Below are 17076 nucleotides of genomic sequence, written 5' to 3'. Positions count from 1 at the left end.
CATGTCACATTAAACCATAGTTTAGTGGAACATGAGCAAGAAAAAAGCAAGCCCCACAGCAAGCCTTAGGTTTGTGCACTCCCCTGGGAAGATGAGCTCAGAAAGTGGATAGAGAGAAGCTTTTCTCCCTATTTTATAACCCAGGGCCATCTAGTGAGGTTGGCTGTTGGAACTTTCAAGACACACAAAGGAAGGTACTTCTTTACACCACACATAGTTCATAGAATCTTAAAAGTTGGAAGGGACCCAAGTAAGAGCTGTTTAACAGTGGAACAGTTTCCCTTGGGAGGTTGTAGACTCTCCTTCCTTGGAGGTTTTTAAGCAGAGGTTGGATGGCCATCTGTCATGGATCCTTTTGCTGGGATTCCTGCATTTCAGGGGGTTGGACTAGATGACCCTCTGGATCCCTTCCAACTCTTCACTTATATGATTTTATGAAAACAAATGCAATAATCCCCACATTTGAATGCAACCAAAGTCAAATCGCTTATGCTTTCTGGAAATACTGTAAGATGTCCTAATGCGGGTTATATTTTAGCAGCCAGAGTTTAGCAGGTTTGTGACACACACACACACACACACACACACACACACACACACCAGTTAATGCCCCTATTCACATGTGAATATTGACAATCCCATTTGAATTTTTATGAGTGTCTGAAAACTCAATAGCGCTGATGAATGTTGCTTTCACCCAAATGTAATCATGAGCATTAACTCAAATATGTCTAAAAACTGGGGGGAAATATATATCTTTGTTTGGGTCTCATATAATTCAGCTAGGGTTGATCACATTCATATGTGCAAGTTGACATTCACCAATTTTTTGGACATGAATTGCAACATATATGTAGAGTGGGTGGAATCTTTTTGTTTGTTTGTTGAATATTTTATTAGTTGAATATAAGAACAACACATAATCAAATACAAACAATCAAATACAGTTTTCCCCTACCTCCCCAAAAAACACCCCCAACTACATCCAGGTAATTACATTGGTAATATAATCAAATAAAAAAAAATTCTACAGTTGCTGGTTTAAAAAATGTCATTCTTTTTTTAAAAAAGAACTATATATGACTTGCCTTAAAGAGTGGGATTTTGGGAAGGGGCAGGACAAAAATTGGAAATAAAGAAATAAATGAAAGCTTTGAAAACACTTATCAGACGTAATAAGTTTCCCAGCTGCCCAGGAATTAGTCTGGTGAATTTACACATGCTGCACATGTCTCTCACTGCTGATTTTACATGTCTTGCAACTGACATTCCACTTACTACTAAAAAGTGTGCTTGTGGAGTTTTGTTCCTGAAATCCTTTGGTCTGACTCCTGTGAGTCTTGAGTGTCATTCCAGCTCCAGTAACTAATGCGGGTAGCACAGGTAGATGGATCTGACAGGACTGAGAACTAACAGCGTGTCAGACGCTTTTCTCCAATGAAGGCTATAGATCAGACCCAGGAATCTGCTGGAGCCGAAGAGGGTGACAAGGGAATAACATCCCTTTCTCTTCCATCGACAGGGGTAATAACTCCTGGCTCTCTAGGGACAGATTGTAAAAGCCAATAGCTAGGAGCTATGAAGCAGGGAGGGCAGAAGAATTGAAAATTAAAGAGGGAGTGAAAATTTGGTGTAAGGCTTTAGTGAGAGGTTGGAATAAAACATCAAATGTCACTCGTTTAATTGCCTTATTGTTGATGTAGGGGGGTCTTGAAATTTTAATTTTTATGACTTTAAACAGTCTAGTTAAAATGATTAAATAACACACACTGTATTTGTGGGTAGGTCAACTACACACGCACACACATCCATCCCATGTGTTTTACATATTTGGCTAGCTTTTGTGTATTCTGTTTCATTGAGTGTTGAAATAGTGAAAAAAGGGTTTAGAACCCCCCCCCCCACTAAAAATGTTAAGAGCTATTGCAAAAACGTAAATGCATAAGTTCATGAAAGCACAATTTCTCTCTTTCTCTGGCTCTCTGTATGCATATGAGCACTGCGACATAGCATGCTCTGTGTATGCAGTATATAGTGTGTTAAATGTATTTAAAAGGTATTCCCATATTTTATTCATATTAGTAAAAGCATATATTTTACTTTGATTTCAGAGAAGCTACATAAATTCAAACCCGTTAAACTTTAGCCTGGATATTTATTTATTGTTTACAGTCTTTGTGTGTGTACACAAATCACAGCCCAAGGGAGTGATTTTATTTATTTCTACAGTAGTTGGTGCAATCACAAAGTTTTTAAGATAAAGCCTTCAAACCACCTATTGGTTTAAATGTGGTTAGTCCATAGCAGGTTGTTTGAGCTTTTCAGCTTAACTTGGTTTAGGATCTCATCCTTGGATTGCAATTCTTGCAGATACTAATTTGGAAGTAAGCTTCTCTTCAAGAACTCTGGTAGGATTTTCAGCATTAGGTTATCATCCTGGGGCTCAGGGTAGTATATGTGAAAAACAACTGCATAACAGTATCCCCAGCAAATTAAATCAGCCCAAGTATTTAGCCTACTGAGAGGTCTTTTTTGTGTTTTGTTATAATACTTCACAATGAAACAATCTTAAGAGATTTTACAGAACTGGCTGCATTCGTGAACGGACTTTCTCTGGTGCAATCCCGTATCTTTTAGAACAATTTATTCTAGAGTAAATGATTGCCACGGCATGTGTTTGCACATGTAACAGAAAGGCAGAACAAAGCAGCAATAATAGATCTGGCTTTGCCAACACCAGTAGCTGCAAAGTAGCTTTTAAGAAGTGATGTGCTCAAAGGTTATCTTTGTTATATGAGATGTACTTACTTAGTTTTTAAAGTGCGACTGGTGTTTAGTTAAATCTTTTACAGACTCAGTTCACTGAAGGTGACAGAAGTACTCACTTGAGCTCAATGAGAAGTAGACATGACAGTAAATTTTTCAGTCCCAGACAGGGGATCTTGTTATAGGAGTCAGTATGGGGGTCAGGGCAGAGCCTGTTGATGATTGAGGAAAAGAGAAGTAAATTCATTCTGCTCCAGGCACTTTGTCAAGTGCCAGTAGCTTACCATTGAGAACTAGTCACCCGTTCGAGTCTTACAGCCCTAGAGGTCACTCATTTGATATAAATCATAGCACTGCATAGGCTCAGCAACCCATTGCCATTCAGGATGAAAATAAAAAAGAGGAATGCAGCCTTCTGAATGGAAATGACTGCGAACGTCCCCACCACATGTTGCTGTTTAATGCAATATGCGGCTCGATATTGATCTCCAGAATCAAGTCATTAAAATGTGCAGGTTTTTTTGTTTATTGGAATGAAGCAATTAAATGGTTCAGTTATGCCAGACCTTACCTTTTCTGATGAAAACTATTGATTTCTTGCCACAGCTTTATAAGCGACAATGTTTTTGATTACTCTTGACAAACCTCCTTGGAGTGTTAATTAAAATTGTACCAGATGAGCAGGTGTGGGAGATCATTAGATTGCCCGGATCACACACCACACTTCATATTCTGCAGCCTTGCATAATGAATAGGGCACAAGAGGGGGAAAACAATATCTTAATCAGCAGAATTAGCATCTTTGCTTAACCCCTCCCCCAACCAACTAGGTGGCATTCAGTTTTACAGTACCGACATCCATCAGCTGTTGGAGAACTTCACTGTCACTGACTACACTTCCTCTTTTATAATAGTAATTTGTTTCAAAGGACAAGTCCAGTCACTTTTATTTTTAAAGCACAAAAGATTACACTATACTAGAAAGGCAAGAGGCAGCATGAAAATAAACAGTTAGGATGAAGCTATGCATCCAATTATCTTTTTAATGCAAAAAATGCCATGAATTTTGCCAGAAGAAATATTTTAACATGTATTCTATTGATTTCTTGTATTCTTCTTGTTGCTGGACTAAATGTTTTGGTAACTATGTCATGAAAGACATTGATTTGGTTAGCTTTTGAAGTGAAGCCAACAAAGGGAGGTTCTTTTTTTTTAAAATTTGCATCAGCAATTTTATTTTGTACGTTTATCAAAATTGACTTTTTGGGGAAGGCATTATGACTGCAGTCTGATGCACACACATATACAGCCTAATTTTATGTGTAAGTTCAGTAGGGCTTACTCAAAGAAACCCACACTGAATTCTGGCATAAGGTGAGGCTATATCACAATGTATTTATTTACTCTCAACGTTGGTTTTTAAAATAGTGCCTGAAGTTAAAAATCCAACACAATCATGGTTGGAACCGAGGCTCCAGTGACAATGGAAGTTTGTTTTGATCGACAGCTTTGCACTGACAACCACACACACAAAGTGACCAAAGACAAGGAAAAAACACAGAGTATATAGCACAGAGCTGAGGTTTGTAGTGATGCAGAGGAATGTGTAGAACAGCTGCTCACAAAATACCTGCCTTGTAAGTAAATGGAAAGCTTCAGCTTCTATTAATTTGACTGGTGTGCTCTAGTCAACAGTAACGAAAATCCTATGCGATGTGCTTGCAATGCAGCCCCCATTACATTTGAATAGACAATTTGGGACTGCGCTGCTTTTTCTTCTTTTTGAAGTGTGGTGTTTTACACTGTGAGCAATTGAGATATGACATAAAGAAGCGTGAGGTTTTGCAGACGAGTGCTAGCTTAGAATGACTATTATTATTTCTACTAATACTGTATTATAATTGTTATTATTTTATTTCTGTATGACCCTTCCTCCTGGTTGGGAACCCAGACTGGAGTACATCATAAATAGGATATAGTCAATTAAAGCAACATTACATTGAAACCAATCTAAAAACTCCTAACATCAAGCAGAACCCAACTAAAACCTGTAATAACATTTTTCAGCTGCTTGGTACCTGTAAAGGATGCAAGCAGTTTCTGCCTTAAAGTACCAAGTAGAGACATGCCCTACACTCACCACCCCCTCAAAAAAAGGCTGGTGACCCCTACTTTACTTACATGGTCCACATAAATGGAAATACACACACACCAGTGCCTTTTAAATAGATAATTTACAACCCCATTCTAGACATGCCTGCTTAGAAATAAGGCCCACTGAGTTTGATAGGGCTTACTCCCAGGTAAGTGGGTATAGAACTGCAGCCCTAACTGACCATCCCTTTTGACTTTTGTTGAAATGAAATGCTTGTTAGTTTTCCATGGCTTAACAATTAGAGTGATGTGTTGAATTTTCCTGTATGATTATGCACCAGTTATTGAATTATTCAGCAATACGCATTTTCTCGGGATCTTAAGTGACATACAAGCTAAGTATACCAGCCCCTTTGCTAAACTAATAGAAGAAACAAAGAGGGAAGAGAGTGGAAATGGCAGCGTTCACACATTATAAGGCATAAACCACAAGGTTCCTGCCCTCTCCCAGCTCACACTAAGGCTGTCTATACGCTCCTGTTTACTCGGCATCCAGTGCACTCCTGCTTCTAGTCTGGCAGCATTAACCACAACAAACCTTTATCCTGTTGTTTGTAATGAAATGCTATGGTTTGATGTGTTCCCCCCACAAACCACATTCAATCTTCAATCTAACGTGTACAGAGCCTAAGAGGAAGGGAAACATGGTCCCTGCCTGGTTTAGTGTTACTCCAAACAAATCACAACCTGTAGCCAAATTTTATTATTGGCTTACAGGTCATTGGATGCAGTGATAAATCCAGGGTGGTGGTTTGCTTTCTCTGGGTGGAATTAAGCAGTTTTGCTAGTGCACAAAAAGCCATGGTTTATGGTGTACTGTGATGTGCAAACACCGCAGGAATTGTTGAAGGCTATCTCCTACCACAACCATCACGCTATTCTGTAACCTGAGCCCTTTTGTACACAAAGCTACTTGCCAAATCTGCCCAGTAGTACACGTAAGACAATCACAATATGCCTGCAGGTGCATTGTGGGAAATGAATAATCTCTGCTGGCTCATGGAGAATTAACCTAACGGCAGTCCTTAACATAGGATGTCCGCGTGTGGGATGTGCTAGGTGAGGAATGCAGGATTATACCCCAGGATAGTGGTGGTGATCTCTGGCCCCATAATCTTAAATTCTGAAGTGAAAAAAGAAGGGTTGATGGAAGCACTAGGTACTAACGGGAGCTAAGCTAAGACATTTTTGCTGTCTCCTGCTGAGCATCAACCCCACATGCACCCTCAAGTCAAGGTGCATTAGTTCCCTCAATGAAGACATGGGGTTGATATTTTTGACTAACTCACAGTGCCCCTGAAGATACACAAAGAGAACATTTTATTTCAGAAGGAACATGGCTATGCTATCCCATAGGGTTGATAGGACCCCTATCACAAAGAACTGAAGAGGGCTAAAGATAACTTCATTATAAAGTATATCCTATGGGTTTATAAATGCTATGCCCCCACTCTGCTGCCTTTATCCACAAGGAACCTATCCTATCCTTGTTGAGGGAGGAGGGTGGTTCAGGTGGAATGATTATGCAGGGCTAGTGATACTGCCACCCTCCAGCATCTGTTTGCCTGAGTTTGTCTAATCTCTGCCCTGGGTGCAATAATGGGGACTGGAATTAAGGTCTTCATCCACCACTAAATTTCTTAAAGCAAATCCCTAATTGCTGACCAGGTCTATTAGGGCTGCATAACCTACTGTGATGACAATGCTACAAAAATTCAGTGCAGCACATTGTTTTATGTAGATCGAACAGTCTATAGGTTTTAGAATATCAATTCCCCCTTTTGTTTAAGTAGAGCTCCATTGTTTTATTTATTACTAAATTGCTCTTTTGTTGCTTCCTGACGGTTTGATTTGTTGCGCCGGTTACATATCAAATGAGCCAAAGTCTCTTGGAATGAGTGGCTCTCTTTCTTTATTCTTCGAGCCATATTGAAAACCATTCCTGTCAGCTGATACTCTCCCAAGTAGCTTGGGAGAACTTTGGCATAGTTTGCCTAACCTTACAAACAGTAAAAGCTAAACTCGCCTTTGATTAAAATAATAATAATAAAGCCAGAGGACTTTGGCACAGAGCCATTAAGGATGCAGGTGACGTTTGTAGCAGGCTTGACAGAATATTTCGCAAAACAGTAAATGTTCTCCTGAGGGTCCCTCAAATGGGCTGCGGCACTTTGCTTGTACTTAACATATATCAACTGTCACCCAACGGCAGTCACCGCTGAACTGAGCACAATGGAACATCCAGATGGGCTAAACAAAGTGAGCAAATGTTCAATGCTATTAAAAGCTGTTTACATCAACTTCCAGTATTTCATGTGGTGAAGTTTATATTGTGTCACCTCTGAGCTGCTTAGCTCCATCCACTGCCAGCCGACACTTTTGTAAACTATTGTTGCTTATGTATGAAAACGCTGTACGTGCTACAGAGCATTTAAACAGCAGGGAACAGTCCATTGTATGCTAATTGCTTACTCCCAAGTATTTCCCAAGTAGATCTCCTTTGTGGACTTCTTTTCCAGCCTTACTATTCTTCTAACCAACAGGTGAACTATCAGGATTTGTTTTATTTTATTTTCCCTCCCACTTTCAAATCTGCACACACTTTGTGCCATATGCAAATTTGCTGCGCGCAAGTAAGATGATGTCGGATGAGACGGAATTTCAAGGAATGATGCTTTCCCCATAATTGTGTTTCTGTACTAGAAAAAGCTTAACCTGTTGAATCCCAACAGGCAAATATACAGCTATAATATATACATAGGAAAAACTCTTGCAGAATTACATAGCCAAACTAGGTCTTCACATTTTCTGGAAGTTGATTTGAAGAGATGTCTCTTTCTCCTTAAGTTGCTTATTGTTCCACCCATTCTTGGATAAGTGCTGCAGCTTAGTGGCAGAACTGAGGTGGATGGACTAATGAAGCCGCCCAGAGTGGCTGGGGAAACCCAGCCAGATGGGCAGGGTACAAATAATAAATTATTATTATTATTATTATTATTATTATTATTATTATTATTATTATTATTATTATTATTATTATCTGGCTTAATCTAAGGCAGCTTTCCATGTGCCTTCATTATTGGAGCCTCTTCCATTACCTTTTTTTTTTAAAAAAAATGAATTTGCAGGTGGGGGGTTTCATCTGTTTGTTATTTACACCAAATTTCTTTTAAAAAAGGCGGTCTAGTTCATGATTCCAGGACATGACTGCTCCAGGTTCCCACTTTTGCCAGCAAACTGTATCAAATGTGTGTGGATGTATGTATAGGTGCTATTTCCCTTTTTTGAAAAATGAAAGCAAAGAAAGAAGAGTTTCCCATTTTGGGAGGAGTAGGTGTGTTTGGGAAATGTGTAAAGGTTAAAAGAAGGGTAGCAAGTAGGATAAAACTGAAATGAACTAAAATAGGCGTGCTTGTCTGCATACACAATGTGACTTTGTTCAGTCCATTACATAGAAGAGATTTATTCTGGAGTGAGCCAGTCCTGTGTGCTTGGAGAGCTCCAGTTCTGCTTGCAGCCCATTTGCTTTATATAAGGTCTGTACCTTCAAGTGTATCAGATTGTTCCAAAGCCTCTGCATTCATGCTTGACAGAGGTCAAACCTCGTGCCTTTAGATGAGCCCTTGGAGCCAGTTTGTCAATCCAAATGCAAGCTGCTCAACTTCCTGTTTATGCCTGTGCTGAGTTACATATCCGGACTTCCTTGCCTTCAGCTGCAGGTTTTTCCGTACTCCCTAGGAGATCCCTTCCTTAAAATGGTTTCTTATCATTTAAGCAGGCTGCTGGAATTTTGCTAATTCCTGTTTCACTTAACACATGTGAAGTTCTGCATTGGCTACACAGGCCATACAGTGTTACGAAAAGGTGATTTAAATAACAATGTACGATCAGAGAGGGCATTAAATGCAATATTTTGATTACCTGTTAAAGGCACTTGCTGTAAACTGACCTCAAGTTGCTATCAATGAAAGTGTGATCTTGTAAATTTAAGTTGTAGTTAGGATTTTGCTGATGACCGTTTTGTGTACCTTTAAAATGACTATCCTTGCACCTCAAGGTTAATTTAGGCTGATACTATGAGTGGTTTTAAAACCGATAATCTCTCCACTAGATGCTGATGATGAATCCTAGTACTTGTTCCTGCACTTACAAGCTTGCCATCTAAAATCAAACACTGGGAGCAATCAACAGAAGAAGATGCCTAAGCTGAAAGAGACAAGTTAGCCAGGTGAGCAAATGTAATTGCACATGCTACACCTTTTCAAAGGTAGCCTCCCAGTTACGGAACCGTATTCTAAATGTGATCCGTCAGGCCTCATCCCTTGGCAGTTTTACACAGTCCTTAAAGAGCCATCTTTTTATCATGGCCCTTGGGAGCCAATCTGTAAATTGGTCATTTTATTTTCTATTGTATACTATACTGACTATGTATTGTTGGACGGAGATGTATATTTCAAATGTTTAAAGGGAATTAATGCTAGATTTTATGAATATGCATTGATATGATGGGAGGCAGCTTGGTCTAAAAGTCAAATTGAATTGAATTACTCTACCAGCACCTCAATTTTTAAGTGTTATTGGAACAAGCAAATATCCTGCATTGAATACTACACTGTCATCAAATGTTGTGCACAAGGCTAAATATTTACACTGTGTATATTAATATGAAGGCAACCCACCACTGAGCAAAGGTGTCACGTTTTAAGCCCTGACCCTTTGTATAGAGCCAATAGCCTCTGGCAAAGGTGCAAGAAGTGATTTTTGAATAAATAATTCAGCCGTCTACAGTGGAAGTACCAAAGGAAGCATTGTATACAGAACAGAATTGGTCTAAGCAGTTAAGCCAGCTACAGGGGTTTGGGTGTGGGTGGGTGGGTGTCCTTGTACCATCTAAATAGAACAATATGTTGGTGCAACGAAGGGAGGAAAAGCGTTAAAGCAGCTTGGTCCCTCCAGAAGTTTTGAACTACAACTCCCATCAACCCCAGCTGGCATGGTCTATTGTCCAGGATGATGGCAGTTTTGTCCCTAACATCTGCTGATCACTAGGTTGAGAAGGCTACCCTCAATTTCATAAATTTATTATTATATATAGATCTTATGTTCTTATGTTGACGACATAAAAATACAAGATGGAAACACCAAAATATCTATCCTCATCTGTCTTTACACACCCCTGCCTCTATTATTATTATTATTATTATTATTATTTTATTTTATTTTATTTTATTTTGCATGCTGCCCTATATCTGCAGGTCTCAGGGCGGTTCACAGGATAAAATCACAATATATATATAAACCCAAATACATAATCAAAATAAAAACAAAAACAACCCAATAACACTCCCCCCCCCCCCATTTTAAAAGGGCATTGGATGTCAATGAGCCAAAGGCCTGGTTAAAGAGGAAAGATTTTGCCTGGCGCATAGTTCAGGGGTTGCATGACTACGTTATGTTTGCTATCCAGATCCATCTCTCTTCTGTGTGGGTCTTCCTGAAGAGCACACAATTTGGTGTGTGCAGTGGGGAATTTGTGACTGCACAGTGAAGCTTCCTATCATGTAAAAGAGAACAGGAAGCTATGAATATACTGGGCTCCAGGGAGTGTTCTGATTGTGGCCGTTGTGTATAGACTTGCACGCAGAAAGGAATAATTATTGAACTTAATGACTGTCGTGTTATCTTAAGAGAGGTTCCTAATGAATATAGAGTAGCTTTCAAACATAAGTGTTCGGGCTCCACACTGTTTAAATAATGTTTGATTGATCAACTGCAATTTAACCAATTAAATAATAATTAAATTTAAACAACTAAATTTAAATAACTTTGCATATTGCCAAACCTGATGTCCTCTGAGATTTTGAAGGCAATGTGGCATAGCTTGCAATTTAATAAAAAGGTGTCACTCATTGGAAGGGAAGCTTAATATTTTATTTTTCATTTTCTGTTTCCTTTATGCAGAACTAAGGCTTTAGTTGAATAATGTTAAGATATGTAGAGGGGGCTCTCTTAATATTTTCCCCACCCTTGGAACTGTGGAGGCTGGGAGAGAGCTTTTTCTGTGGCAGCCCTTAAATTGGGGAACTCCGTCCCCATAGAATGCATCTTGCAACTTCACTGTGCAGCCTTTGCTGTATGTTAAAGAAGCAGCTTTCCCCCCTGGCCTTTGGCAGTGAAAGTAACTTTGGCTAAATTTATACCATTCTATTCCATTTGGAATGGTTTTATGTGCTTTATAATTGCAACTGTTTTATCTTATAATTTTAAATACTGCTAAACCACCCTAGGACCTTAGGGCATAGGGTGGGTAAGAAATCAATCACATAAAAATAATAATTGTTTAAACTGATCAAATCTATATGTGCTAATATATATGGGATTTCCTTAATGGTTTTTTTTTATGGCATAACTTATTACTTTTCTTGGGCTACCACAATTAAGATTGAAATCTCTCCAAAATGGCACTTTATACATAAAAAGAGAAAGTTAGTTTATTTTATAAAAGTATTTCTATATCGTCACATTTTGAGTAGGACTAACATTGGATACAGTCATATGTAATATAAAAGGCAAGGTGATGTGGAAAGTAAAAAAACTTCACTGCGTTATCACTGTCTTCATTCTTATTTATCTGACAGATATATATAGATATACTGTAAAGGTAAAGCGACCCCTGACCGTTGGGGCCAGTCGCGGAAGACTCTGGGGTTGCGGCGCTCATCTTGCTTTACTGGCCGAGGAAGCTGGCATACAGCTTCCAGATCATGTGGCCAGCATGACTAAGCTGCTTCTGGCAAACCAGAGCAGCGCACGGAAACGCCGTTTACCTTCCCGCCGGAGCGGTATCTATTTATCTACTTGCACTTTCATGTGCTTTCAAACTGCTAAGTTGGCAGGAGCTGGGACCGAGCAACGGGAGCTCACCCCGTTGCGGGGATTCGAACTGCTGACCTTCTGATCAGCAAGTCCTGGGCTCTGTGGTTTAGACCACAGCTCCACCCGCATCCCATATATACTGTACTCCCCTTCAATTAGCACTTTATTAATAAAATATAGTAATAAAGCAACATAGAACAAAGGCAGCATTAAAAAAAAACCAATTGAGAAGATCAATGTTACATCAGCAGTTAAAAGATTGGGAAAATTAAAAGGTTTTCATCTGGCTCCAGAAAGATAACACAAAGTCCAGCAACAACATGCAGCTTCTTTGGGCAGGAGTTGGAGCTCTCCAAGATGTAGCAATGGCCACCAGTTTAGATGGCTTTAAAATGAGATTAGACCGATTTATGGCACATTAGGCTCTCAATGGCCACTAGCCATGATGCCTATATTCTGCCTCAACTGTCAGAGGCAGTTCCTGGGGATTACAAACAGAATGGCATCCACATACTGCTTGCTGGCTTCAGACTGGCAAAATTTTGGAACCAGGATGTGAATGGAAAATTTATGGGCTTAATTTTCAATACTTTCATTTAATATATATAGTAATACCTCCGCAAACGTCTACCTCATCTAGTGTCCATTCCAGCGAATGTCCGTGGCAAACCCGGAAGTACCGGAATGGGTTACTTCCGGGTTTGCTGCTTGCACATGCGCAGAAGTGCTAAATCGTGCTTTGCACGTGTGTGCAGATGTGGCACTTGGCCTTGTGGCCTTTTCGGCTAGCAGCTGGGGCTCCGGAACAGATCCCAGTCGCAAAACAAGGTACGACTGTACTGCTAACCCTAGCATTATTTTAGATGGGCATCAGAGGTAGTACAGTCAGCATAAAGTGGCTTGGGGGGACTGAATAACTATTGGTTTCAATGCTTTAGCCTAATCATAGACCATGTTAAGAATGTGCTTTGTGTGTGTCAGAATATTCATATGAAAACATCATCCAGATTGAAATCAAATCATCTTGTAACGACTTCATTAACTCTGCCAACAGTTCAGCAACCCTTTTTATTCCCTTTCACCCTTTGTTTTCTGAAACATTTTCATGATGATGTTGTTTTTGGTCAGAAAAACGAATGTTGCTAAATATGGTTTCTGTTTTTTTTTTATAGTAAAACCAACAATAACAATGAGTCTAGCTATTATATTAACAATTAGTGTTGATACCACACACGGCTTTCATCTCCTGGTCATTTGTCATAATGCTTATATTTCTGTTGCAATGAGGATGTGTGATGCCTCTCTGAAAGCAGCTGGAATGAAAACAAACACATCCACCAAGTTTGGCAAGCAAGAGAACAGAGACAGATTAATTTGTTGTGTGCTTCAAAGGGTTCCTCAGAAAAAGCTCTTTCATTGATGGTGGAGTGGCACACTATGCCTGTAAGCATGGAAAGTCTGAGCTGCATTCTTAATTTAGTACCGTGTGGGAAAGTTGATGGACGATGACAGTAATGTTGGTTTTACTTCTATTGTAAGGTTCTTTTAAAAAGAGCAACTCTCAGTTATTAATCTGCAAAATCTTAATTTCTGTGGATTAATTCTGAACACACATATATGCACACACTGCTAAACCTCACTTCTAATGCTGTGCAATTTCCCAGTGCAGTTGTCTCTATCGGAGGTTAAGTTTTGTTTCTAAACTGTGCAAAGAAGAACTGAAGAAACTTCTATTTAAAACAAAGTTCATGGAGTTCAGTAAGTGTTCCAAACAACAGGAAAATAATCCTAAATTATTCAAAGTCTGCAATGTACACACTTACCTGGGAGTTAGCCCCACTAAACTCACTGGAACTTACATATCGATTCATGTTATTAGGAGAGAATTTGTCGCTAGCACACTTCACTTTGATTTCCACTCCACCCCGTCCAGTTGATTATTTTATGTCATTTTGGTAAGAACTTGGCTTGAAGTTCACAGGCAGCACAAAACATGTAGCTACAAACAGAGCCCTTCATCAGTTGAAACATCTTCCCTTCAGACTTTGGGATAAATAGACTTCTCCGTTTACCACTGACACGTGTGTGAGGAACAGCCCATAACATGATTGAACTCCATTGATTTTTCATAAAAGTTTAATAAGACGATACAGGTCAAAAGCTTTGCAAAATTTGCAATAAATTTTGGCAGCTATCTGAACTAGACTTTGCTGCAAAAGCTGACATAAGAGGAGTGAAAGTGTTGGCTGAGACTATGAAAGGTAATGAGCACCGTGAAACTTTTGATCAGCTTTTTAAAGACCTTTGTATTGACTGCTGTTTCTCAGCATATTAATTTTTTGTTTTTGTTTAGAGGAGATTTTATTCATTTGATAATATCAGCATATCTGCAACAGCATGCACTATAAAAGCACCTTCCTAATAGTGATGTCCCAAAACACTTTGATGCCCAAGACAGACTATCCCAATTGTGGTCTGAGTATAAAAACTAAATAATTGACATTTTGCTGCCTTTTAGTGGTATTCCAAAACATGCTGTCTGAGGTGAACTGCTTCTTCCTGCCAAATACCTGGGATGATCCTGCTCCCTAAATGCAACCTCTCTTGAAGTGTAGCTTTCAGTGGGGATGTTGAGGAAGGTAGGAGAGGATATATTGATTAAATATTATCCCTCCTCATTCACATTAGTGAGCAAGCAGCAGAGCACATTCCTTGCAACTTGTTGGAAGCAAGTTGATGATTCGTTAGAATCATTTAAATTAAGCAATCCAGTCTGGCTTGTCCAGTCTGGATCGTTCCTGGTAAGTTTTCCTTTTATTTCCTCCTTAAAATAATAATAACACAACAGTCTTCTTTAAAAGCAAGAGTAAAGTTTTACTAACATTCAGTTCACAGCAGTAATCTGAAGGCAGGCTTTATCTTGTGGTTACAGTTACATAGTCAGCTTTTACATGGTCAGCTAGGGTCATGCCCATCTACCTGGTCACACACAAGGGGAGGAGACTCCAGAGCAGGTATGATGGGAAGTCCTCCCTGTCTGGAGCCACATTCCCCTATGTGTCCACTCTAGGCAACAGGAAAATGTTGTACTTGGCTGCTTCAGGGATGATACATCCCACACTTCCTTATGTTTTACACAAGCTTAAAGCAGCTAGGGCAAGGGCAGTCAACATGTTTAGGACTACAAATCCTGTCAGACTCAATCAGTATGACTGGTGTTTGGCAATGATGGAAGTTGGAGTCCAAAGCATCTGGCAGACTTTGCATTGGCTATCCCTGATCTAGGACATATGTACTTGCACATTATGGCTGCCAACTGGAGCCCATTTTTATATAGCTCCATGCGGGTGGTGATGCTTCATGATGACGTATTTGTTGTGTAGTGACATACCATGCAACCTGGGCAATTTTCTCCATACCAGCACAAATGCCCTTTGCCATGAGGTTTCATGAGAAATGGAGAAAATCACTGATCCATGTGGTGATTAATAATAATAATAATAATGAGGAGGTGGAGGAGGAGGATATCACATTTAACAGTATCAGAAGCTGTTAAAAGATCAAGGTCATACTCCCCTATCTTGTTTCTGACAAGCGTTACCAATCAGGGCAACCAAGGTGGTGGTTTCATGGCCGGGCCTGAGACCAGACTAGGATGGATCCAAGTAATCAGTTTCCTCCAAGTATGCCTGAAGCTGGACCACCTCCTTGAACACCTTGCTCAACATATTTGCCACTGGGTGATACATAAGTTACACTTCTAGGCCCAGGGAGGTCACCTGTTATATAGGGAGATACTTGTAAGATATAAGGCAATATGGGAGTTCAAGGGGGGTAAGTGAGAGAGGGATTCGAACCGCCAACCTTCCGAATGGCAAGCCCAAGAGGCTCAGTGGTCTAGACCAGGGGTCTGCAACCCGCGGCTCCGGAACCGCATGTGGCTCTTTTACACCTTTGCCGCGGCTCCGGGGCGGATACTAGCGAGGGGAGGAGGCGCATTGTGCGCCCCGACACTCCCCACTGTGGCAGGCGCTGTACTGGCTGTGACGTCGCATGGGTGCGTGCGTTAGTCACGCACCGTCCCGACGTCACCTTCCCGCCCGCTGTCAGATCGGACATTAAGGTAAGAAACAAAATATGCAGTGTTATATTTGTTTTAAATGTCGCAATGGTTTTGTGGCTCCCAGTTTTTTTTCCTTCGGAAACGGGTCCAAGTGGCTCTTTTTGTCTTAAAGGTTGCAGACCCCTGGTCTAGACCACAGCACCACCCATGTACACATGGAGGGACCCACTGAATGGTTTGAGTTTTTAACGTACACTTCTTCCATTTTTCATTTTCACATTTAAATTGCTATGATTGGCTTTGTAGTGGACAGCTTAGACACCATAATATTTTTTCTCTCACACCCTTCCCCACCCTCCTTGCCCTTTCAATCATTTCCTACTTTCTTTACGAACTTGTCATTTAGCTCCTAAAAATATCCGTGTTATCAGGGTTCAGACTCGGGGCTTTCGCTGAGAGACTATTGTTTGCCAATTTGTGGTGCATAGCATCTGAGTGGCTCCCTGGTCCTTCTGAGCAGCCTATTATGCTAACTTTCAGTTTCCTGACTGGTCTGCCAAACAAGCACAGATGGAGATAGAAGGAACTTTTGGCTTACTGATAACAGTGATGTTCCCCTTCCGACATCTACACAGAAAACATGGCAGTTTTCGCAGAAAACCAGCGTGTTGCAGAAAACAACCCATAAACAAGCAGAGGATACAAGTGCTAGCAGGAAGGAAGGCCAAGAACAGACAAAAGGGAAACAATTTTGTTGCTAGATGTTGAGATGTTGTTTTTGAGACTCTGAAAATGTTTTGCAAAATGGGAAAAAGGCATGGCCTTGAAAGCATCACGCTATCTTAACGTTTGCAGAGGTGGCTTTACAGTGCGCTTAGCATATTGATGAAAGCCTTGCTGTCTCGGTATTGAAAACGGCTCTGTCGTTACGGTTTGCCTTGAAGATTAGAATTGCCTGATTAGAATCCAGAATTTGACAAAAGGAAGGTTCTTGTTTCTTCCTTTGGCTGTGGTTGATCCTCCGAATGGTTCATTCACCTGCAAGGGTGGCCCCTGAGAGGCGTGCTTGGTAGATTGTGTGGCGACCAGGGTCAGCCCAAGACATTTTGCTGCTTCAGGTGAAGGGGAAACTGACACAACCACTTTCTATCTACAGAAACTGGGAGAACCGGCAGTATAACCTTACAGGTGACATGACAGCAGGCTTGCTCTCACAC

The 17076-nt window shown here is 40.3% G+C and overlaps 1 long non-coding RNA gene across 1 annotated transcript in view; it reads left to right on the top strand.

The window, feature by feature from the left end:
* Window positions 1–17076, top strand: part of LOC114598668 (uncharacterized) — a 123590-nt gene that overhangs the window by 12980 nt on the left and 93534 nt on the right. Inside the window, exon 4 of the long non-coding RNA XR_003707106.2 lies at window positions 9032–9148. This is a non-coding gene — a long non-coding RNA (uncharacterized LOC114598668). The remainder of the gene's footprint in view (window positions 1–9031; window positions 9149–17076) is intronic.

Source organism: Podarcis muralis, chromosome 5 (assembly GCF_964188315.1).
Source record: "Podarcis muralis chromosome 5, rPodMur119.hap1.1, whole genome shotgun sequence".
NCBI lineage: Eukaryota > Metazoa > Chordata > Lepidosauria > Squamata > Lacertidae > Podarcis > Podarcis muralis.
The sequence above is the reverse complement of the archived record's forward strand: the minus strand, read 5'-3'. Positions and strand labels throughout refer to the sequence as shown.